We start from the raw sequence: 25,390 nt of genomic DNA on the forward strand, positions 1-25,390 counted from the left end.
CACACTAGCATCCAGCCAGGGTTATGGTACATCTTGTGCAGCTCCTGGAAAAGCCATGCTGAACACTATGCCATGTATTACCTAGGCCTGTCTAGTAGATCAAACCATAGAGCTGCAACTACTGCTGATGCTGTGTTCCTGCAGACTTACACTCAAACCACCACAGCCCCCTAGCATATCACAGTTCCACTGACACTGACCCTTCTCAACATTAAAGCCCCTCCTACACCAGTATTGACATTTTACATAAAAGCACTTTTTACTTTCATACTCCTGAGCCCTCACACTGACGCAGTACTCTGTGAAAGATATGCACTACTCTGTTCCTTTCTCCACATGTGCAAATGACGATAACTGTTCATTGCAGTTTGTACATTGTTACTTGGGCTGCCTGTGTCTGATGCACAGCTTGGTAAGCCTGTCCATGGATAAGCACTGCCTAATGCTAGATTTCCATGCATCAGTTTCAGTGTAGTGTATCGACTTAACTTTTGCATACTATGTTGTAAATCAGTGTTCAATCTGCTGCACCTTTGCTAGTGCCACAGTGTACTGTGCTTGCCCCCATCTGACATGATCATCCTTTGCTGCAGGATCCCCCAATTCCCTGTCTGACTCAGCTTCTCTTACCTGTTGTGCTGGGAACTGCTGGCCTTGTAAATGCCTACCTATTATTGCACATGTGGCACTCGGGAGGGGGTAGCCCACCTTGCAGAACTAGTAAGCTGGCTCACTCATTACTATCTAACTTTTTCCATTCGGAAAAAAATGAGCTGTAGGGCTTTCATCTAGCCTGGGAATTCCTGGCCACAACCCCCCCCCCCCCCAAGAAAGACTGTGCTGATTAGGTGCCAGTAGGGAAGCCACTGGGTGAGGTCCTGCAGAGAGAGGTAAGAAAAAAAATACTATTTTGTCATTGAACAGGAATGGCAGCTTTCACTAAAAAGATCTTTGTGGTACTTTTCCCAGCTCTGTTAATTACTACTGTTCGGTGCCATTATTGGATACAGTGTCAACAGAAAACGAACCCTGAGAAACTGAGAAGCTAGCATCTGTGCATAAGCAGTGGAGTAGCTAATGACCCAGTCTGCATTTGGTTTCAGTGACTGACTCACAAGTCAAATGCTCCAAAATCGATTTCAGCATCTTCATGCTGCTGGCTCAGTAGTGTAAAGGAATAACATCCTGACTTGGAGCCAAATGACCTGGGATCAGTTAGTGACCTGGGTGCTGTAAGAGCTGGATGGGGAGGATGGGAGTAAGTGTCAGCCACCATCTCAGTCTGCTATAATAATGACACCCACTTCAGGTTTGATGTCCAGGTAATTTCAGCATAGAGACCAAGATGTGTGCAGTCATCTGGTGGTATTGCTCTGTACCTGGTGGCTGAGCATACCCTGAAGTGAATCTATTCAAGGGCCCCATAATATAAGCAGTCATGCCAATCAGGTTGCCATAGACAACCAGGGTAGATGGCTGCCTGCCTCATGAGATAGAATATGGGGAAGTCAAATGATGATTAGCAGGCAATATAAGGAGAAATATACTTGAGGAAAAAAAGGTCAGTAGCCTCATTCCTACCAGATGCATGCACTGTTTTGATGCCAAAATATGTTAAGGTTTCCATAGACAGTGACATATACAGCTTATGGCTGAATAAACTAGAAAACATGTATGATCTGCTCTACATGTGTGGAGCAGAGTCATTTGCTTAGATCACTTGAGCTACAGTAACAGGTGCTAAAGTATGACAGATTGAGATAGTATTCACTTGCACTTCATTGTTTGCTTCTTAATAGATTAGCATCTTGGATTCTTGCAATACTGTGAGTTGTGAAGGGTTCAAGGTCAGTGCTCCTCCCTGAAGCAGTGAGGCAGGTGCATTTCCTGTCACTGACTTCACCTTCTCCAACATACAATGACCTCAGTGAAAACAATAAGATGAAGGGATGTGTGAGGGGCAAAGCTCCCTGTATTAGGGATGAAATGGGGCTTGCCTCCTGCATAAAAATGCTTTTGATTAATTTTTACATTTGCTTGTAACATTACAACCTTGAAAACACACATTGCAATAATGTGACCGCTGTAGTTATTTACAAGCTGAACCAAAGACCTGTAATGCAAGGTTTGTTGAATTGTGTAGACACAGCACATCCTATATATATATATATATATATATATATATATATATATATATATATATATATATATATATATATATATATATATATATATATAAATATATATATATATATGTACATATATGTATACATACATATGCATACATGCATATGCTCACTGTAGATAAAAAGAAAAAAAGCCTTCTAGGTGCTTTAACAATTTTAGACTACTCACTATAAATTAAAATAATGATGTGAAATACCAGCCATGAAATCTGAACCACAAGAATCCAACCATAGAAAATGATACAAAGTTAGTGATTTTTTAAAAATTCTGTGTTTTTAATTAACTGAGGTTTTTATAAGTACTGTGATTAAATGTTGTGGGTTTTGCATTTTTTTTTCCCAGAAAGTTGCTTTTGTCCTGGGGCAGCACAGTGGCTTAGCAATTAACATTCCTGTCTCACAGTACTTGGTTCTCTAGTTAAATTCTCATCTAGGGTGCCCTCTGTGTGCAGTATACACTTTTAATCCTTGTGTTGGCATGGATTTTCGCTAAGTACTCTGGCTTCCTGCCACTTCCCAAAGATATGCTGTAGGTAAGCTGGTGATACTACTTTATATATTGCCTGTAGGTGTGCATGTGTGTGTGACATTCTATTTGTATGCATCCTGCGATGGGCTGATAGCCAATTCAGTATACACTTCCGAGTCTTGCATCTACTAAGTGCTGGAATAGGTTCCAGCTTCGTGGTGCCCCTCTACTGGATTAAGCAGATAATAGGAGAATTAATGCAACCTGTAGGGACTTACAAAGGCTAGTAAACCATAATTTTATTTCCTCAAACTAGCATCTACATCACCAAAGACATACCTAATCAGTAGCTTTCATAAGAATAAATGAGACTTGAGGGTAGGACCTCTGGGGAGATGTGACAAAAGATAGTGAAGAGGTAATTAATCAGATGAGCCATGTTGTTTGTCTTTCGGCTTTTTCCCGGTAAGGGGTTGCCACAGCGGAACTCCGGTCCGCTAATGATTGGCAGTAGATTTTTACAAAACGCCGAGGTGCCAGCTTGATGCCCAACCTTCAGTGAAGGCATGCCCATTTACGCACGCATGTCTTTCGAATGCTACCCAACCGCGGGGAGGACATGCAGACTCCACACAGAAGGCACTCCCAAGCCAAGCTGAGAATCGAACGGGAGAACCTCTTGCTGTGAGGTAACAATGCTACCGCCGTACCATGTAGCTCAAATCCGTGAGCCTATCAGCACAGATTTCTAAACCACACACTTTATATAGTTTCTTTTATTTATTTGTTTATTTTTTTTTTTTTACCATTAATGAAAATATTCTCATAGAAGTATAAAAGCACACATATCACAAAACAAGTCCATCATGCAAAGAGTTGCCCACCCTTGCATTAGCTGTGAAAGCTGAAAGTTAGTCAAGATTCATGTCTTCCCAGCAAAAGCATAGCAGCCTCTGAGAATATGTAGTGTATTTGCAATTCATTTCTCCACAAGCAGCCTGTGTTTAATTCGACTGTAACTGCTATGGCATCACAGACCTCAGTGATCGGCCCAGCAGGAGGGTTTTGATTGTTATATGTACCCTTATTCAGTAGATACACTAACAAAACCAATTATAATTCAGCACGTGAGTATTTAGAACTCTGTCAAGATTCTATTTGTACAAAAGGCAAGTCATACAAGGTAAACATATCACATATGTGTATTTGAGACAAATGCAAAGAACAACAGAAAGTGGAATACATGTAAGTAAAACAACTAAAACAGAAGACAAAAGGAGGCAAGTATGTATGCAGAAACGTAAAGGCAAAATCAAAGGACAAACAGTTATCTCCATCAAAAAAGGATACTGTATACTTTTGCAGGAAAATACAGGAATAAGGAAAAACAAATGGTGGGATACTGAAGCTAAATAAAATGGCTGAGGGTTAGGCAGAAATGACAGTGAAAAGGAAAAGCTCCCATATGAATCCTCGTATTAAAATTCAGAAATAAGTTTTGACATCAGTTAGTAGAAGTGTTCAATATAATGGGGCATATCCCATCTCTTTTCTAGATAAATATTTCCTGAAAGAACATAAAAGTAAAGTTACACAAGCCACTAATGCCAAATAAGATTCCTCAAAGAATTCTTAGAGAATTGAGAGAAACAGAAATACTAAGTCAGTGACGCAGACCACGGTATAGGCAAATAGATTACTCAGCACAAAAATTCTGCTAAACTCAGTGACACTACAGGGAGTGGCAAGCAATATTCCCTTTTCCCAAAGTTGCTACAATAACAGAACTGATTATAGGATGACACAGAGGAGATACAATCCACTGCATGGAAGGTGGGGTCTCTCTCTCTCTCTCTGAGACACACACACACACACACACACACACACACACACACACACACACACACACACACACACACACACACACAGACACACAGACACATACATACACACACACAAACACACACACACACACACACACACACACACACACACACAGACACAGACACAGACACAGACACACACACACACACACACACACACACACACACACACACACACACACACACACGCACACACTCTTCTTCTTTTGACTAAATGCAATTATCAGAAAACTTATTTGATCAAGTTGGGTTAAAGTAATTGCCCCACATCATCAGTATTCAATTTTTCATACATCATGGGGACGAGGAAGGTTTGTGATGACTGGCAGAGGGCACATTGGCTGTTTCTTCATGAGAATATCAGACAAATAAAGACTTGGAATTATTTTACCTACCAATCTGACCTCATCTGTCTGGAAAATAACACAACTGCTGGCAAAAGAAAGAACTAAAGAACATCTGGAAGCTTGTGATCACAGAACGCAAGACAAGACAGATTCATAAAATGAACAAAGTAAGATTTCTGCCTTAGATTTCCAGGGCCCTCCTGTTTCTGTGAGTACAGCCTGCATGTTCTTCCTATATCTGTGTGGGTTCTATGATCCATTGTAAAGCATTTTCCTCTCACCTCTCAGAAACACAGTGGTTGAATAGCTATACTCAATTACCCATATAGATATATATTATACTATTTATTTATTTATTTTATATTATTTTACATTTGTTGACCAGGAGAGTCCAACTGGATTACAAGTCCGTTTTCAGTGGAGGCCCGAGGAGAAAAGCTCCAAGAGAACATTTTTTACAAAACATAGTTTAAGGGCAGCCACGGTGGTGCAGCAGTTAGCATTGCCACCTCACAGCAAGAGGTTCTCTGGTTCGATTCTCGGCTGGGGTGCCTTCTGTGTGGAGTCTGCATGTCCTCCCTGTGGTCGCATGGGTTTCCTCCGGGTGCTCCGGTTTCCTCCCACATCCCAAAGACATGCTGTAGGTGGATTGGACACTCCAAATTGGCCCTAGGTGTGAGTGTGTGTGTGTGCATGTGCCTTCTGTGGAAGGTTGGGCGCTGGGCTGGCACCTCGGCACTGTAAAACTACACTGCCAATCATGAGCGGACAGGTGATCTGCTGTGGTGACCCCTAACTGGGAAAAAGCCGAAAGAAGAAGAAGAGTTTTAAGGACAGACTTTTGACATACAATTTTCATAGAAGAGACTTTAACATACATATTAACTAGCAGGTAGGATACATCATTCTCTTACAAATTGATTTACTATATGTCTTCTCCTGATTTTAGTTGAGAAGGATAACAAATTGATTTACAATATGTCTTCTCCTGGTTTTAGTTGCTTATGGGAAGCACAGCATTGCTGGGGTAGTTTTGCCTAACTCCTGGAGAGACAGGATAAGCAGTAGATTAACAGTCCTAAGTGGATACAGTAGTATGAATGGTTAGCTTAGCAGAGTTACTTAGGTTAGGTGAAGTGTTATAATGAGGCATCAGCCAGAGGGGAATACAGGAGTACAAGCGATTATTTAAAAAGTGAGTTTTAATAAGTTTCTTGAACTGTGATGGGGATTTGTTGTCAGTTATGTGGGCAGGAAGGGGATTTCCAGGTTTTTGCTCTATAGTGGCTGTAGACAGACTTGCCAGCTTCATTGTTATATTTGGTTACTTTGAGGAGGTTTTGTGTGCTAGACCTCAAGGGCCTGGCGGTTGTATAGGGTTGCAAAAGATTTTGTAGGGCTGGGGTGTTTTCAGAGTTATGTATTATTTTGTGGGCTAGTGATAGTTGATTGAGTTGAAGTAGTAGTAGTAGTTCTAGCCAATTGAGTTTTTGTAGGCATTCACAGTGATGTGTTCTGATGGGAGAGGTTGTAGCGAATTTGGCTATCTTATTATAACAACTATTTAGTTTGTTTAGGTCAGTTTTGCGGAGATTTGTGAGCACAGAGAAGGCATAAAGTAGGGTGGATATTAGGTGAGTCCTTGCTGTTGTAGTTTTGGAGTGGTCAGTGAAGAATTTTTTATTGAGATACAGTAGACCAAGTTTTTTATGTACTTTTTTATGGTTATAAAAATATGTAGGTCAAATCTAAGGTGATTATCTATTTCAACCCATTTGGTATAATTTGTGGGGGTGATTGTGGTCTTGTTAAAGGATGAGATGATGAAAAAATCAGTGGGAGGTGTGGCTCTGTGGGAGATAAAGAGTAATAGTTTTGTTTTACTTGGGTTCAGAATGATTTGTGATCCAAGTTTCTGCTAGGGAAAAGCATTCTTGTGTTAGGGAGTGAAATATGTCAATTGGTTTGGCTGTGCATATTATGGTGGTATCATCTGCATATTGCACTATAGAGGCTTTAGTAATACTGTTTGGGAGCTGAATGGGGAAGAGGGTAAAAAGAAGTGGCCCCAGGATGGAGCCTTGGGGTACTCCTAGGGAGACTGATAGGGAGGGGGAGAGTTGGTTTTGCCATATAACAGCTTGTTTCCTTCCATCTAGGTAGTTTTTGAACCAGGAGATGGCAGGGGTGGTAAGGTTTAGAGTTGCCAGAGAAAGAAGGAGTTTATTGTGGTTAACCATATTGAATGCTTTGGATAAGTCAAGGAAGGTGGCAGATACAAGGAGTCCATTGTTTCTGTGAGTATTGAAAATGTTGGTGAATTCTGTTAGCGCGGTGGTGGTGCTATGGAAGGGCCTAAAGCCATGCTGTTGTGTTGCTATTAGATTATTTTCTAGGAGATATTTCATTAGTTGCTTGTGTATTACCCTCTCTAAAATTTTAGAGAGAGGGGTAGTATGGCTATAGGGTGGTAGTTATTGAGTTCCAGGGAGGTCCCCCCTTTATGTAGAGGGATATGTGATATTTTCCATAGCATGGGTACTATACACTCGGAGATGGATCTGTTAATTAGGATGGAGACATGATATGATATGGCTTCTGCAGCTAGAAGGAGGTATTCATTGGGTAATTTATATGTGGCTAGAGATGTTGGTTTGAGCTTGAGGAGAAGTTTTTCAACTAATTTGGTTGGTTCTGGGTGGAAGCTGAACTTGGGGCAATTGTTAGTTGGGTGTGGGGGAGTGCATTTGCAGGGGTGGGGATGTCATAGGGTTGGTTGTTTGCAAGGGTCTGGATAGTTTCTGTAAGGTATTTATTAAATTGAGTGGGGATGTCTTCTTGGTTGTTATCTATTTTCGGGTTTGGGGTAGTTGTTTTTCCTGGTTGTAGAATAGAGTTAATTGCAGCCCAAACTTTTTGTGGGTTGTTCCTGTGTTTATCCTGTAACTTTTGGTAGTAAGATGTTTTGTATGTTTTAGTGATTATTTTGGCTTTATTATGTAGTTCAGCGTATATTTGTTTGTTCGATTGGGATTTACTGTTGAGGTAGTTGGTCCGGGCCTTGTTTCTTTTTTTAAGGAGGGATTTTGTGTCTGGGATTAACCAGGGGGCATATTTAGTTTTAATTCTTGTTGTTCTGGAGGGGGCATGATGGTTAAGGGCATTTAAGAAGGTAGTATTGAAATATAGTACAGCTTCATCAAGAGGTAGTTTTTTTAGGGAGGGTCCAGTTACACATTTTTAGGTAATTTATAAAGTTGGAGTGGTTAAAATGTTTTTTTGTTTCTAATTAGGTGTATAGATATTTGGGTAAGTTGTGGTGATTTTGATCTGAGTAAAAATGTGGCTTGGTGGTCACTCATGGTGTCTGGTAGACACCCTGCTAGAGATATCAGTGATGGGTGGGATACGAGTATCCAATCTAGTGTGGATTGGTGTTTGGTTCTCTTGTCTGTTCTTGTGGGGGAGGTGATGAGTTGGCTTAGGCCGTGTAGGTTAAAATGGGAGAGTGGGTTTTGACTGTAGCAGTTTGCCAGTCAGTATTAAGGTCTCCTAATACTATGCTTTCCTGGGGGAGGGTGATAGATATTCATTCTAGTAGTTTTTCTGTAATGGGGATATTATTGCCTGGAGGGATGTAGCAGCCTATGATGTTGATGTATTTGCTATTATTAAGTTTTAGTTTTGTTAAAGTGAGTTAAACTTTATCAAGGTCTGGGGTAATTATGTCTACTTTCTCAAGGATGAGGTGAGATTTATGCACTAGTGCAACTCCCCTTTTTTACCTATTCTGTCGCTATGAATTATATTGTAACCAGGTGCAGTGATTTCATTGTTGTGGTTGCCTGGTTTAAGCCAAGTCTCTGTTAGTATGACTATCTCAGGTTGGTAAAAGGAGAGTAGTTCATGAAGGTCGTGGACTTTGTTTAGTGTACTTCTGACATTTAAATTTAAAATGAGGAGTAAGGATTTGTCTTGGTGGAGTAGGGTATCATTCAGGTTGAGGGTTGGGGCTCCTAGATCTTGTGGGCCTGGGTTTGGGTATATATCACTGCAGCTAATGAGTTGGATTCTGAGGTAAAAATAGAGTTTGAGTAGTTCGTTTAGGGTCTTGAAGTTCTTTACAGTTGTTTGGGACTGGTAGTGTGATGGCTGTAATCTGTGTGCATAGTGGTAAATAAAGAAGGTTTGGTAGTGGTATGGGACTAGTTCAGTGAAAGGGTGTGTTGTAATAATGTTAGTGAAAGTAGTTTTTCTTGGTATGTGGATAAAATTAAGATATTTGTGGTGGTTGGTGATAGATGTTAGCAGTGGGAGGGTGGATATACCTAGGAGCAATAGTAAGGGGTATATATCAGAACATCGAAGTATTAAAACTTTGAATGTTCTGATATCGAACACTATTCAGCGAACACTAAGAATAGTGAAGCTGCAGAACAGCAAATTCTTTCCTCGGGAAAGAATTCGGTTGGCTGTTTCTGTGGCTTCACTATTCTTAGCACTGTGGTGGAAAGTTACGGGTTGGGTTCAGGTAAGTGTGCGATTGTTTGTACGTTAGGGTTAGGGGCGGGTTAAGTGAGTTAGAGTTAGGGTGCGGGTTAGGTGAGTGTTCGATAGTGACGGACCTTAGGGTTAGGGTTTGGGTTAAGGTAAGTGGTAGATAGCAGTGTATGTTTAGTTTAGTGTAGCGTTAGATGTAGGAATTTAAGTGTATGTGTGTGGTTGCTGTTTGTTTGATGTGCTTGTGTTGTGTGTATGTGTTTCGGAGCAGCAAATTTTTTCCATGGGAAAAAAATTCGCTGTTCTGAATGTTTGACATTTTCATGTTTAGATGTTTTTGGGCCGATGAAATAGCATTTGCTATTTTCGTCTTTCAATAACATGATATAAACGCATAGTAAGAGGTGTATGTATGTGGGTTTGGGTAGTTTGGGCATGGTTTGGTTTGGTCATGAGTGAGAGATCTACTTGGGATGGGGTGGGTGTGGTGGATGATGAGAGGTGTTGTTTGTGATTGTAAGGTAGTTAATTGGTGAGATTGGATTGGGTGTGGTACTATGATTGAGATGGGTGTGGCTTTGTATGGGTATGGTGTATAGCTATAAAGGTAATTGATGTGGGGTGTGTGAGAATGGGGTAGGGTAGGGGAGCAAAGTGAGCCCAAGTGCAGCATGGTCGAATGGAGCGAGGACTGCACTGGCTGGAGGAGTACTGCAAAAACATTCAGGTTTGGCATCCTTAGTCTACCAGGCAGGTAGTAGCACCTTTATTTCTAATCAGATAGTGTGCATTTGATTCTCTATCTACTATTCCTTTTTATATGCACTAAATGCTAGTGCTGGATGGTAGAACAACTATATGGCTAAATGGGACTGGGCCAGGTAAGGACCGGGGTGTTTGGGTTCCCCTTAATGTCTAGGCTTGGATGTTTTAATGTGGAAAAAGCCTATGTGGATGTAAGATTGATGGGTTTTGCTGCCTTCTAGTGGTGGAAGTGGGGAAGTACACATGCTAGTAGATAAAGACTGGGAAGGTGATAGAATGCACAGGTGATTGGTTTGGTCCGGGCGGTCTTTGCTAGCAAGTAGTTCACATAACTTAGGTACTATACAGTAATAAAAATAGGTAAGTATTTAGTTAACTTACACTTCCACAAGTCTTTACAGGCAAAATTCCCTCTAGAATGTAGGGAGGGTTCGCCAGTTTGGGAGATGGTGAAGGCTTTGGGATGAACTTGGTGGGAAGGCAGGTAGTTTGTTTTAGAGTTCACTTGCTATCTGTAAGAGAGGGAAAACCAACAGTTAGGATAGAAGTTGCGCTAGTGAGGTGGGGGTGTGAGTGATTGTGGTAGGCCTGTCTAAGACTTAGAAATATTGCTATCAGTTTCTAAACTGTGTGTTAGAGTAGGATAGTTTAGCCTTAGCTAAATCACGTACTAATACAAATCTTAGTTTCTAGCCAGTATTCCACATTTCAGTTAGACTAGACACTAGTCAGCAAATTAATACAGTTACAGCACTATTGAAACAACCTTACTAGCTATCGGCTTTTCAAATAAAGTTAAAGCATACATTATACGAATGCATATTCAATTCAAGAGCATCATAAGGACACTAGCAGTGTTAGCAACTATATTCCCATTCAATATTGCAATCTATGTGTTCTGAATGCGTAGTATACATTCTACAATAGTTCCATGGGCTTAGAACTGGGCATTTGCTTACACGGTGCCATTGTTGCTAATGTGCACCTGATATAGAGATTTAAATAACCTTTCTGCTTTTAAACACTGCTCAGGTGTCGTTAACAAAAGTACACACACATACAGAGGATATATAAGGATGTTATCAGTGTTAATAGCTGTGTACGCATTCGATATGGCAAGCTATGCATTCAGAATGCATGAGTTATGCTCTACAATCGCTCCATGGGCTAGGAATGAGCAATATGCATACAGGGTGCCTTTGTTGCAAATGTGCCCTTAATTTAGGGATTTATTAATCCTTACAGCTTACCAACAATGATCGAGAGACATTAACCACAGCACTGCCTCATACAGAGGCTGAGTACCTACAAAGTGTGCACATTACATGGGAGTTGATCAATTATACTGCTTTTAGCTTGGCTAGATAATATTATTAAGTACAGACAGTTACAATAAGTGATGTTCACTCAAATAAAATAGTGCCTGCCTCTGTGGAGAACAGGGATCAAGTCACACAAATCAAGTTATTGCGATATTCTGAAAACACAACGTTTTCAAGTGTCAGCACTAATAAATCTTAACAGATTTATCAACTTATTACATGCAGTAGTGAGGGCATGATTTATTTGGCTGTTTGCCCATGCAGTACATTATCTGTAGGGAAGGCCACAATTTTTTTGAGGTTACAAATTTGGGAACATTGAAGTGATATTAGGTGAGCAATGAAAGGAGGTACTGCCAGCACAGCTGGCTGGAATTTTGTAAATAATTATATGTCATTTGTGAATATCAAACTGATTCATACAAGATGCTGGTGTTACAACTGTATTAGAACTGTATGTCAAGTGTATATCAAACAACTTGTACAAACGTTTGTGTTAAAAAGGCATTTTGTAAAGATTGTAATCTGATAATCCTGTTATTGAGACCATAACACTGAAAATTCAAAACAATGAAAACCCAAAAGAATGAAACTTCAGAACACTGAAACTTAGCTTCATAACATTGAAAATTACATTGCACATGTAAATAGCATCCCCTCCACCTATAACAGCACCTAAAAAACACTCTTTCTACTACGTTTCTGCAGGGGGGGGCAAGCCCCCTTGCACTCCCCCCTGCACCCACCATGTGGGGGGCTCTGCCCTACCCACCCCCTGTAAATTAAATATACCAACTCCAAGATTGCACTACAGTGGAAAAAAGTTAATTTACAGGGGTTGGGGAGGGCAGAGCCCCCCACATGGTGGGTGCAGGGGGAGTGCAAGGGGGCTTGCCCCACTGCAGAAACATAGTAGAAAGTGGGTTTTTTTAGGTGCTGTTATAGGTGGAGGGGATGCTATTTACATGTGCAATGTAGTTTTCAATGTTATGAAGCTAAGTTTCAGTGTTCTGAAGTTTCATTCTTTTGGGTTTTCATTGTTTTGAATTTTCAATGTTATGGTCTCAATAACAAGATTATGAGATTACAATGTTTTAAAGTAGACCCATATATATATATATATATATATATATATATATATATATATATATATATATATATATATAGTTTCACTTCAAAATGTCGAAAACTCATAACATCTCATTTCAAAACAGCGAGACCATAAGATCAAAAATTCAAAACATCTAACACTCATAACATTGGATCTCACAACATCGAAAATTAATAAAATTGAGTAGTGTATCATCAAACATGTAAATGTTATAGTTTATTCTGTTAATCTGTATATAGTGTTTATTATGCCACTCTGTAGGTGTTTTTAGGCCATACAGGTAAGTGATTTAGATATTATGTGTGCATTCTTTCTGGTGATCACGATACAGTGAGGTTAGGAAATTAACTTTTTCCCAATGTACTGCGATCTCGGAGTTGGTATATTTAATTTACGGGGGAGTGGGGAGTGCAGGGGGGCTTGCCCCCCTGCAGAAACATAGTAAAAAGTGTTTGGGATGTTATTTATATTTGTTTTGTAGTTTTTGATATTGTGAGATTCGATGTTATGAGTTGGTGGTGCTGCGGTAGCGTTGTCGCCTCACAGTAAGACGCTGTCCGGTTCGATTCTCAGCTAGAGCGTCTTCTACATGGAGACATGCGTGAATGGGTGTACCTTCATTGAAGGTTGTGCATCAGGCCTGGCAAGTCGGTACATAAAAATCAACTGCCAATCATTAGCAGACGAGTGTTCCGCTGTAGCGACCCCCTAACCGGGAAAAGCCAAAAGAGACAAAAAAATGGTCTCGCTGTTTTGAAATTAGATGTTATGAGTTTTCGACGTTTGAAGTAGAACCGTGTGTGTGTTTCACTAAATAACAAAACACTGAATCCAAATATTTGAAAGCTCATTTCTATGAATGACAGTTTGGTTGAAATTTCATTTTACTGAATGTGATATGGCTACATGAAGTTCTATAATAGAGAAGCTTTAGCTGGTGCTTGTGATGATCTATACATAATCACTACCAATGTGCTAAATATATATATATATATATATATATATATATATATATATATATATATATATATATATATATATATACTGGCAGTAATTCCCTGTGTATGGTATTTTCACTTTCCTACACAATTGTATGACTTTTGATTTAGTAATATTTTAATAAAGGGTTTGTGGGGGTGCAGGTAGGGTTGTCCAAATATTTTTAAAATATTTGCTGTAATGAAGATTTCTATGAAATGTGTTTGTGTATCAGCAGTTATTCACTGTGTCTGTTTTCCCTTTTCTCCATTGTGGTGCAACTGTGGTGTTAATATGTTTAAGTAAAGGAGTGTGGGGGTGTAAACTTTTCTCTTTGGTGTTTCTCACTGTATCATTAAATTGTCTTTCTATGAAATCTGTTTTCAGTCATTTTGACTGAGTTAATAGTTTTCTAGTGAAATGGACAGTGAACTCTCTGTCTCTCTCTCTATGTGTGTGTGTGTGTGTGTGTGTGTGTATGCCTGTTCAATGTACTACTTCTTTCAAACAACATACTCAAATGTAATGGAATTCACTGTCTGAAGTGGCAGAAAGTCTGCCATACATAAAAAGCTCTGCAGGTGAATGTGGCAACTACTTCACATTTTGAGTATAGCAAGTAATAAGATCCCATATTACAAAGGATGTGCAGCTGTCTTCTTAGTAAAATGTTTAGTATTCCAAACAGAAAAAACTATCATTGCAATGGTCACATGGCCTGCACCTCACCAAGACATCCTGCTTTTTGGACAATGTCAAAGGTTTATTGAAAGAGGGCAATATAGTGGCCAAAGATTTTCCTTTTGGTGTATAATTCTTTTTTTTCTTGTGACACTCCTGAAAGGAGACTGGCTGAGAGATGGCACTTCATCCCAGGTAAGAGGTCTCTTTCCTCAACCCCTCTAAGAAAAACAAACCAAAGAAAATCCCAGACCCAAAGAAGATGGTTCTCCTGTGCCTTGATTGGACACTGAAACAGCAGCAAAGGACATGACTAACCCTCAGTCCGTGGCAGTGAAAGGGACTATACCAGTGGAACCTGGAGATGAGTAGTTTGATGAACAACAAATGGTCATTGCACAGTCACCCACCTGTGGATGAGGCCAATAATGGGCTCTTCTTGAAATCTGTTTCTCTTTGGTTCATTGTTCTGTTAATGCTGTGAAATGTTTGGCTCCCCTCCATAAAACCTCATTGATCTGACTACTGCCATGGAGCTTAAGAGAATTTTAGAAGAAATATTAAGTTTTCAATAGGGAATAATATTCGTGTGTGTGGAATGGAACCTAATTTGCAATACTGATGATGTATTAGAAAGACTTAGAAAGGGAAAATATAACAAAAGAGGGTAGATTTTTGAAGAAATGTCTGCAAATGTTTAGTATGGAAGATGTGAATTCAGCAGTAGGAACCCAGACAGAATTTACATATTATCCCCCAAAGTACAATAACTGGACTAGAATAAACAGAACTTATATTTCACAGGAATATGAGTATTAATTGAAAGCTTTGATGCACATCCAATAACTATTTCAGATTATGTACCAATAAAATACAGGGTATAACCAACTTGTCATATGCAGACAGATTAAAACTCCTATCACTGTATTCAGTTTCCTAATGTTTACTGAGGGTTGAACTATGCCTGACCTTACAAGGCAGTCTCTGAGCCAGCCCAGATGAAAATGTTGCATATTTGCAAAACTAACTGCAGATGGGTTAGCTGTGCCAAGGACCTAAACCTGAACTGTGAAATGAATAGATCATGCTAGAGAGACAGATATGTGTCCCAGAGATTGTCCCTCCTCTGGAATAGGCCTCCTATTCATGTGAAGCAGAACCCTTCCCTGACCATCTTCAAGTGCAGTCTGGACAAATGGATGGGAACTTGCATATCACTCCTGGGGTGGTGTTCATATCCCTTACGGACAGAGGCAGTGTAAAAATTGTCAAAACCCTGCTTGCTGATCTCTAGGGATAGAAAATTGGGTAAAATTTGGGTAAAACTGGCTAGGATTTTAAGGGCTCTTGAGCTGTTAGCTTAGTAATCTCCTGTGAACCTATGAAAATGCAGGATAAGGAAGCAAAAATGAGACACTGGCACTTTCCTTCTTATAAAAGAGGAATTTAATGGATGGGGCAGTGAGGATGATTTGAGAGTTATTAGAGAAGACAGAAATATTTTCAGAAGGGATAGCCAGGGAGTTGGATAAAGTGAAAAAGAATGTTAAAATATGGTAGAAATAGAAGAGACATAGATATGGGAAAGTAGTAATGGGAATCATTTATATGAGTTGACAAACATTTTGCAGAATGAGTGGAATGTCACAGAACAAGAAGAGGAGCAACTGGAAAGTGCTAAAGGGAAAATAAGGGAATAGTTGAATAATATGCTTCTGTTTAGAAAGGTTGCAACTATTTTTGCTAACAACTTTTAGTGCAACTACTTAGGGGACAGAAAGTAGAAAGGATAGTTGCCAAGCTTAGGGAGCTTATAACAAGAAAAATAGCTAGAGATCATATAGAGGTACTGAGACATTTTGAAAATTTGGAGAAAATTTGTATAAAGCAGAAGAATGTAGACTCTAACAAAAGTCACACATGGAAATATATTTATGGGAGAATTAATTGCACCAAGGCAAGAGACAGATGAGGCTCAAGCAGCAAAACAAGAGCTAAAACTGGTGATGTATAATTAATTTGCAAGGAAGTCTCCAGGAAATGATAGTATTCCTGTGAGTGTTTGGAAGTGGAGAGGAGAGTACCAGCAGCTATGGTGTCTGTATTACCCAGAGAGAAAAAAGACCCTTCAGACCAAGCTTCATATGGATTCATTTTCATTTTAAATAATGAATATAAAATGTTTATATCTATACTAGGAAAGAAGTGGCACGCCAAAGCAAAATTATCTGGACTCTAAGATAAATGAAATGCACCATATCCTTCAAAAGTTCAATCCTTTAATTCAAAAATACTTGAATGCATGAGCACTTTAGTCTTAAAATTAAAAACTTCATCAGATAAAATACATGAAACAACTTCCTCCTTAAAAGTACTGCTTTGACCAATAGAATTCAAAAAAACTCATCATGTAACTATATCATGTGACAACCAAGCCTCCTTGCAAGGGACATCCCCTTGATAGTAACCTTTCATTAATAAAATACTTAAAACAGACATTTAAATTTGACTAAAATATATGCTAAGATTTAAAACTAAAGTTAATTTAAGAAATAAATACATAAGTAAAACTGTAAGGTAATATTTTATGCTTTATACTGTGTGTTGTTTATAAAATTCATCATTAAATGTTAAGATGAAAGCACATTATCTTTGCAGTGCTTTTAACTTAAACAAGCATGCAATAGATAACTGCTCATTTATACCTGGCCACAAATCTGCCTTCAGGAACAGTTGCCAACATAGCTTGTGCTTTTCAAGTGTGAGTGTCCGCGGGGCCTCCCTATCATTTAATAGTAGTTATCCCAAAATCACAAATTTAAACTGATGTCCAGGATTTTGATGCACATGTTTAAAAAGTATAGTCATGTTCTTCTGTTTTTTGCCAATGTAAAAACCAGGACATACCGAGCAAAGTTACAGTACACCACACGCTGTGTATTGCAATCATAGTGCCCCTTAATTGCAATGACATTATTACAGTGGTGCACTTCTTTCTATCAACATACAATGGCACTGGGAGCAGTGACCGCACTTACTCATACCAACATTTTGTTGCTCAATTTTGTCTTAGGTATATTTATCCCTGTTTCCAGCAATGCCTTGAAAATGTTCCCCCTATTCTAGACTATTTGTGGATAAACCCCCACATTCTCTCTCTCACCACCTGATCAGTACTCAAAATTGGCCAATTTTTCACCAGAATGCCCTTAATCGCATAGCCGTTCATCGAAAAAAGGTGATAAATGCACTTTTAAAAGGAGCTTGATAGTGAGGGTGAGTAATGGGTTAGGCGTCATGAATATCATTGTTATCATTGTGGAAACATTCATTGTGTTATTTAAAATCAGGACGACCTTCCTACTCTCTCGTTTGTTGATGACCTCATAAATCAAGTTATCAATAAAGTCTACTGAATACCCCCATACCCTGAACATGACTTTCAACACACAAAACAAAACTCACCCCAGAAAGCTTCGTCCAGGGTAACCATCCTTGCAGCTCTAAAGAACTGCCCTTTAACCTCAGCTCTTTTTTGGGGTAACTGGTAGGAGCTGAAAAATTAAAAAAGATATTCGAGTAGGTGGACTTTCTGTGGATTTTTGACACAAACATTTGGTTAGTTGTGCCCTTCATAAGCCAAATATCAAGATAGGCAATGTTATGGTCATCACATACATGTGTGAATTTGAGAAACTCAGTGCTGTTATTGTTATAATCTTTATCACCATCCCAGAGAATGAAGATGTCACCCTGAAAATGTGTGTAGAACTTACAAGGAAAAACATCATATGGGAACAGGTATTTTTTTTCTCCCACTAAATCATCACAATATTTGCAAACAACCCCCCACATGCCAAACCCAGGGTGACCCCTTTACTCTGCAAATACAGCTTTTTCTCAAAAATTAAAAAGTTGTTTAGATTCTCATAAAGGTTGATATGGTCCAGGTGAATCCCCTTGTCGTGTAGAAATTCAGTGAACCATTCGATACCTAACTGATGCAGGATGATGTTGTACAAGTCCTTAAAATCAATCATAATGAATGTATAGGAATCTTTGTATGGTATGGAGTTGATCTTGCTTAAAAACTCCCACGAGTCACAGCAAACATGATCTTCTTGCATGACTAACATTCTGAGCCTGTTGTTCAAAAATTTTGCACATGGGTGGGTAATCAAGCCTCTAGCGTCCACTGTCAGTTACACTGGGGGTTGTTCAATGTTCTTGTGGATCTTGGGCACCCCAAAAATAGAAGGGGTCATATGGGTTGCCACACTTAAATAGTTAGTCATCCATGCTAATTTGTCTATAAAACATCTTTCAGCTTTCCCCTAATTTTTTTCTGTAGGCACCATTCAGTTCATTAATGGAAACATCACAATAGGTGTCCTCCACAAGGAGGTCTCTCATCCTGTTAGTCAATTTTATTAATGACTACTACTCCTCCCCCTTTATCAGGTTTCATGATAAGAATATCCGAATTTTTCCTAAGTTGTTGTATACTGATTGTTTCCTTCTTGGTAAGGTTACTGTAGTGAGGGACTTGTGGGTCGAACTCAGCTCCCTCCTTAAATCCAGCTCGCACATTTTCTCGTAAAGTTGGATTACCGAATGAAGAGGAGGATTATAGGTACTAGAAACACATAAAATATCCAAGGCTTCATCAAATTGCTGAAATATAACATTGAAATTTAATTTACATGTGTACAGTTTTAAATCCATGAGTGTATTTGCTATATTCACACATTTTATTTTTTGGGACAAAGGTAAAACCCCTTGCAAAAAGATTGCAGCATAGTGTCAATGTGATATGAAGAATAGTTGTATACTTTAAAATCACCACTAGTATTATGAACAATAGAGACAACCATGCTATCTTGTATGACATCTTGAATTCTATTATGACCTATTAGTTCTAAAACCTCTGGTTCTGATATTTGTCTCTCGGCTTGCCCGTCCCTGGGGTAGTTGTTCAAGATCTGTTCATTGGTTGAGACATGTGGTATTGTTGCCTCTCCTGAAACACTCTGACCTCCTCAGCTGTGGTACCGTGTGTTGTTCAAAAAAATTACTGTTATCAGGGTGGTTGGGCTCTCTGGAATATTGTTCATTATTAGAATTGATTATTTCATGTCTGTGGTTGGAATTATGTTGCAGTTGACTGTTAGTGAACCTAGTTCCCTCAAATTTATGAGGGTGGGAGGGTTGAGGTATCCCTTATGATTTGCATAATCTTTTCTGTCTCTTTAAAGCTTTTTCAGCTTACAACTTCAAATAGTTTATACTTGTTCATCAATACCCCTAAATATAGATGCATGTTCAAATTTATGAGTTTCATATTGAATATCTTGAGTTATCTGGTAATCCAGAGAATGTATGTCCTGTATCAAATCATCAATCAACATTGTATTATGCTTAATTAATACATTCATGTATTCAAATCCATGCCAATCAAAGAGTGCAATCCACTCTTTATGTAGAAGGGAACCCACCAAGAGGCCAGAAGGGTTTTGCCACATTAGTAAACCTTTTAATACCATATTAGCCTTAAGACATTCTGCAAAATAAGCATTTTCTAATTGCAACCTTTTTACTTTAGACAATTTATAATCAAATTCATTAAGTTTGTCAATAATAGTATTAGTTTTAGTAGGTTGAGTAACTGAAAAACTGAAATGGGATTGCAACCATTCATTCAAGACAGGGGGACCTTTTAAATAACTATTTAGTCAGTCTCAATACAAAATTGTCAGAAATGGCATTGACCACTGAAATGTTACCTGGCCCCAAATCGTTACCGGTTGTCCTGTTTGAATACTCAGAAGCAGAGAGGGGAATAATATGCCTTTGGTTGCCCCTCGGCTGCCTCGCCTGTATACCTAAGGCAAAATCAAGCAACAAAAATGTTGGTATGAGTAAGTGCAGTCACTGCTTTCAGTGCCATCATATGTTGATAGACAAGAAGTGCACCATTGTTAATAATGTCATTGCAATTAAGGGGCATTATGATTACAATACACAATGCATGGCGTACTGCGCACTTTGTCTGGTATGTCCTGGTTTTTTATACTGGCAAGATTGAGAGAAGATTCAGAGACAGTGTCTATGAGCATTTATACAACATTAAAAAAACAGAAGAACACAAATGCACTCTTTAAACATGGGCACCAGAATCCTGGACATTAGTTTAAATTTGTGAAATTGGAACAAGTACTACTAAATGATAAGGGGCCCGTGGACACTCACCCTTGAAAAGAACAAGCTATATTGGCAACTGTTCCTAAAGGTAGATTTGGGCCAGGTTTAAAATGAGCAGTTATCCATTGCATGCTTGCTTAAGTTGAAAGCACTGCAAAGATAATGTGCTTTCATCATAACATTTAATGTTGAATTTTATAAACAACACACAGCATTAAACATAAAATATTACCTTACAGTTTTTACTTATGTATTTATTTCCTAAATAAATTTTAGTTTTAAAACTTAGCATATAATTTAGTCTAATGAAAATGTCTGTTTTAAGTCTTTTATAAATGAAAGGTTACGATCAAGGAATTGTCCCTTGCAAGGAGGCTTGGTAGTCACATGATATAGTCACATGATGGAGTTTCTTGAATTCCGTTGGTCAAAGCAGTACTTTTAAAGAAGAAGTTGTTTCATGTATTTTATCTGATGAAGTTTTGAAGTTTTTAATTTTAAGACAAAAGTGTACATGTATTAAAGTATTTTTGAATTAAGATATTAAACTTTTGAAGGATACAGAGTATTTCATTTACCCTACAGTCCAGATAATTTTGCTTCAGCATGCTGCTTCTTTCCTAGTTTGTTTCTTTGCTTTTTGGAACTTGTTTGTTATATCTATACTAGCTAAGAGAGTGGCAAAGATATTGCCACAATTGACAGATGTGGATCAGTGTGGTTTTGTGGAGGGAAGGTAAACATTACGCAACATTAATAGAGCAATGATGACGCAGAGTAAAGCAGAGTGTAAGCAAATGCTGCTACTGTTCGTGGGTCTTGATGCAGAGGAAGCATTCAATAGTATCAGCTGCGATTTTAAGAGTAGGGCAATAGTAGTATTTGTATTCTCTGATAGAATAACAGTGTTAATTAGGAGGATATATGAAGGGTTGGAGAGAAGAATTAAGGTGGGAGGGTTCCTCTCTAACAAGCTAAGTCTGAACAGATGAACTAGGCATTAACGTCCTCTTTCCCTTTTGTTATTTACTTTAAATTTAGAGTCAATGGTAAAGACAATAAGGGACTCACAAATTCAATGATATAAACTGGTATGGCAAACAAAGAAAGTTAACTTTATTCACAGATGATATTATTTTGTACTTGATAAATCCAGAAAATGAAATGTTAGTGTTGTGAAACATGCTGAGACAGTTTTAATGTATTTTCAGGATATAACATAAATGTTAATAAAACAAAGGCTATAGCTGTAAATTATGTACCCACTTATTATTTGGTTCAGGAACACACACATTTATGGGAACATGATAAGATGAAGTATTTAGGAGTATGGATTAAAAGACTTCTGTTATGGAAGTAAGGATATGTCGATGTGGAAAGTTACTAAACAAAAGATAATAGAAAGACTGAGAAATTGAAAGTTCTTCCTTATGGAAATGGATAGTAAGATACAAGGAGTGAAAATGTTTCTAGTGTCTCTTGTTTTGTATGCAGGTTAGGCATATTTTTATCAACCAGAATGGAAGCTGTGAACCATAATTAATAAAGGTTAGATATAATTTATTTGAGAGGAAAGGATGGCAACAGTTAAGAGTGATAAGTGTAGTGTCCCGGAAATCACAAACGCACAGGTGAAAACAGCCCTTTCAAAAGCCAAAAGCACAGCGTCAATAGGGCCAGATGGTGTCCCAGGCTGCGTCTTACATGAACTACAGAATGAACTAACCCCCCCCCCCCACTTAAACACACTGTTCAACCTCAGCCTCTCTACAGGCTATGTGCCCATAGAATGGCACACAGCAAAGATTATTCCGCTCCACAAAGGAGGGTCCACAACTGACCCTGGTAACTATCGCCCCATAAGTCTGACTAGCCTGGTCTGCAAGGCTATGGAGTGCATCATCATGGAACTCATTAACAAAGATATTGGAAACCTCCAAACACTTGACCCGACCCAGTTCCAGCTTTGTTAAGGGCAGATCATGCCTACCAAACCTGGTTGACTTCTTTGAAACAGTCACCAAGGCCATAGATGAGGGGAAGGTAGTTCACACAGCCTACCTTGACCTCGCCAAGGCTTTTGACACCATTCCCCACTCGGGAATTATAGAAAAACTCACCAGCCTGAACATAAGCCCCTATGTAACAAGATGGGTTGCCAACTGGCTAACAGACAGAACTCACATGGTAAGAATAGTGGGCTCCAGGTCCGACTCTAAACCAGTCACAAGTGGTGTCCCACAAGGCTCGGTCTTAGGACCCCTACTGTTCGGCATATACGTCTCAGAAGTACAGGCAAACACAGGAGGACTATGGCTAACCAAGTTCACCGATGACTGAAACTGGGAGCCATAACTGACTCACCAGCTGACACAGACATTCTCCAAAAGGGCCTTACTGAGACGGACACCTGGTGTCAAAGTCATAATCTCAAGCTAAATGCCAAAAAATGCATAGTCATCCCATTTGGGAAAAACAAAACACCCATGAATTACCACATAGGTGGCAGCCCCCTTAATACAGAAGAGGTAATAAGAGATCTGGGGACCCAGGTAGATAGTAATCTCTCCTTTGACAATCATATTGCCAAAGTAGTTAGGAAATCCTTCTGTGTAGCCCATCTAATTACTAAAGGGTTTGCATCTAAAAAGAGAGGTTATAGTGCCCCTCTACTCGTCACTCATCAGACCCATCATAGAGTACAATGCCCCATTTGGAATGTACCTCACAAGACACTTCCAACAGCTGGAAAGACCACAAAAGTACCTCACCAAGAGGATTACTGGTCTCAAACATATGTCCTATGCAGCCTGACTGGAAAAACTCCAGCTGTACTCAGTGGCATATCGCTTACTCAGAGGTGACCTATGCCTGACTTACAAAGCCATGTCCAAGTCAGAATTCATGGACATGCTCCACCTAAAGAAATTCAAGTCACTGCGAGCCACTCGCTCTAGTGAGCTAAACCTCACCACAACAATAAATAGAACATGCTGGAGGGATAGATTCCTGTCACAGAGACTCCCTATGCTTTGGAACAAAATTCCTAACTACATTAGGCAGAGCCCCTCACTAACACTCTTCAAGAGAAACCTTGACGAGTGGATGAGTAACAGAAAATACACCCCTGGGATCACTTCATTGGCTCTTCTTGACAGTGGCTCAGTTAATTAATCAATGGGGTGACGAAAGCTGACACATTCTGGCTAGGCTTATAAATACCCTTGGGCAAATAGCCTAGTACCTACCTATGAACCTATAAGTTGATTCTTGCCATATAATAAGGTGGTTTAGGATTACCAGATTTAAAGGGACTCTTTAGAGCTATGAAGTTAAGGCTCATATACCTATCACAAGCAGAAAGTTATAAGTCAAACTGGGAAGGGATGATGATGGTGAAATGGGGGAGTTTGAGAAGTAAGGCAAGAGTAGGATTGTGGATGCTGGTCCAAAAGAAGAGTAACAACAACCGTAAAGAATATTATATTATGAAGAAGCAAAAAATATTTTAAGATCTAATCTAACAATAGACTACAGAAAGGTGATCTTACTTATAGGAATGACTGCAAACAGGGGTATAGAAAACAGGCAAAAGAAAATTAGCAGATGAACAAAGGTATTACAAGCAAATAACTAGAGAGAAAAAGGTAATAGAGGGGAATGAGGTCAAGCAAAAGTTTGAACTGCAGGTTAGAGATTGCCACCTCTCCCCCCACTAGGGATTGATAATACAGTATAGGAAAACAGAAAAAGATAGAGAAGTGCTAAGTTAAATCCCAGCTCTGGCAAAGTTAATTGAATCTAGAACAGAAGCTGCTGTAAAAAGGATAATTAGTAAGGCATATGAAATACTGAATGATAACTGTAAGAATCAATCAGAGAAGTTAAGTAAATACTGGGAATAGAGACTGGAAAGACAATAAACAAAAGAACAATGAGGGACATCTGTATGGCTCTCACGTATGCAGTAAAGCCCTGAAAGTTTTTATTTAGAAGCAGTTGCAGAGGTACTTTGTACCCCAAGCAAACTTAAGAGAATTTTTTCCTCCGCTGGACAGCAAATACTGTAGGTATGATAGGACAGGAGAGGTAATTGAGAACTTGCTTTTTTGAGAATGTAATGAGTTGATAAAGTTTAAAAAATCCATACAGAGTACTTTGTCAGAAATATCGGGGCAGCAAATGGATAAAACTATAGAAATGATTGCTCTGAGGTGGGACATAGAATCCGAATTGTCTAGACATGGTAAGGCCTTACTAAGTATAATGCTATATGCCACCACAAAAAGCAATTAGTTGAAAATGGAAATCAAAATCTATGTCAGCTGTAACTGAAGTACTGATTATTGTAAAGGAGATAAAATAACTGAATATGAGATCTTAGGAAAAAAGAGGGAGGAAACAATATAGAAACAAATGAAATTTATGGGAATAATGCATGCAGTATAATGTTCAGGAGGAGGATTGAGGTTTAAGGGAATCCAGGAAGAAGCCAATTTATGTAATGCTGGAGTGCAGAATGATTGTCAAAGCAACATATGTATAATATATGAAAATGAAAATGTTGGCTAAGGCTTGTTTTCTTAGATATTGTATGTGTACCTATATCTACAATGTAAGAACTTAATGCAAAGTTATAATAATAAGGTAATAAAGGTATTTAAAAAGATTTTATATGATGACAAAACTAGAGTTTGGCTGAGTTAGAAATGCTGCTAGGTTTAGTAAGAGGATTTATTTTCACATTTTTCAAATAAGGCAAGCCATAATCAAAGGCACATCAAAAGGAAGATAGTCAAAGAAACTATCCATATGCACTGTAGTAAAACAAAATTAAATATGTGTTGGTTTAAAGTCATGTGGTCTTTATGATACAATATACAATAAAGCTTTTACATAATTAACAAAAAAAAAAATCAGTTACTGGCAGGTAACAAACTCGGGTGC

The sequence above is a fragment of the Protopterus annectens genome, chromosome 11.part0, assembly GCF_019279795.1.
Source record: "Protopterus annectens isolate FY-2018-M chromosome 11.part0, PAN1.0, whole genome shotgun sequence".
NCBI classification, from domain to species: Eukaryota; Metazoa; Chordata; order Ceratodontiformes; family Protopteridae; genus Protopterus; species Protopterus annectens.